Raw genomic sequence first — 1,593 nt, forward strand, 5'->3', positions numbered from 1 at the left:
TGCCGCGGAGCGGCTGGGCCCGTGAGCCATGGCCGCTGGGCCTGCGCGTCCGGAGCCTGTGCTCCGCAACGGGAGAGGCCACAACAGAGGGAGGCCCGCATACCACAAAAAAAAAAAAAAATAGACACTGAGACAAAATTTGCCCACTTCCCATGGTTTTTTTCTTCCTATTCAAATTATTTGAAAATCCCTAAACTGGTGATTTTTTTCTACTGGGCTACAGTAAATACAAAAGTAGAGAAATGCTTACACATAGTTTTCAAGAAGATCATATTTATCTGGTACATATTCATTACTCAGAAGTAAACCAAAGCCTAATAACAGCCTATTGTTTTATCTGTCTTTCTAACCAAAATTAAACTTTAATGATTCTTTACCTGCAGGTTTGAGACTTGGAAATAAATATATGTATCTACTGAATCTTTTCTACCTACCCACTTATAAAGAATAGTCATCTTTGATTTTTTTTTTTTTTTTTTTTTTTTTTTTGCGGTACACGGGCCATCTCACTGCTGTGGCCTCTCCCGTTGCGGAGCACAGGCTCTGGACGCGCAGGCCCAGCGGCCTATGGCTCACGGGCCCAGCCGCTCCGCAGCATGTGGGATCTTCCCAGGCCGGGGCACGAACCCGCGTCCCCCGCATCGGCAGGCGGACTCTCAACCACTGCGCCACCAGGGAAGCCTTTTGATTATTTTTAATAGAAAACAATTTTTAGTAGAGAATAATCAGAATCTGAAAGCCTTATGGAATGTAGCAAAGTATTGTGGGAACAAACTATTTTAAACTGAAATTGCATGTCTGTTTTGAAATAACAAATCCATGCATTTTTTTTTAGTCCCTTTGCTGCTTATTTGAGCTATCAGTGACATTTCCCAGGTAAACTAAAGTCAAAAATTTAGGCTTTACATAAAAGCCATCTTGCACTTCTCACAGGAACTGAGAACACTGTGCTGCTTAGATCACTTAGACTCCACAGACGATTTCGAACACAGCAGACTCCTTAAAAGAATAACAGAAATGCTCGCAATTCCTTGCGATAGTCCCTTCCCCATCCTTTGAAGTTACAGATAACCCAAAAGCCATCACGTCATGCTAGATTTAAATAAATTCTCAAAATATCTGCTCCTTTCCTATTGTTAGTATCAAACAGGTATCAATAAGGATTGTTTTAAAACCACAACCCCTATGATTTCAATAGTAGCAGGGAAAACTGGTCGCAAAAAATCAAAGTCCCCAAGGATGATGCAGGACTTGAGTCTAAGGTGAAATACAGCAGATTCCCAGAGCTACTCAGGCCTAGCAGAGCCTGTGCCTCCTTGGTGCTCTACGCTGCCTTCCTGGTCAATATACAAAGGAGCCCAAGACTGATAACCTTATCACTGAAAGATCATGCAAATACTGGTGCCTGTATGTACCAAGTACTGTGTTAGGGACTTGAGGTCGAAAAGTGGGTAAGATGTATATATAATATCTGGGCAGACTAATGAAAATAGAATTACAAAGTATACATAGTAAGCCAATGCCAACATAAAGCTATGCACAAGAGAGCACAGAGAAGGGACTAACTCTGCTTTTTTATTTTTTTCTTTTGAT

Source organism: Physeter macrocephalus, chromosome 11 (genome assembly GCF_002837175.3).
Source record: "Physeter macrocephalus isolate SW-GA chromosome 11, ASM283717v5, whole genome shotgun sequence".
Classification (NCBI taxonomy): Eukaryota; Metazoa; Chordata; class Mammalia; order Artiodactyla; family Physeteridae; genus Physeter; species Physeter macrocephalus.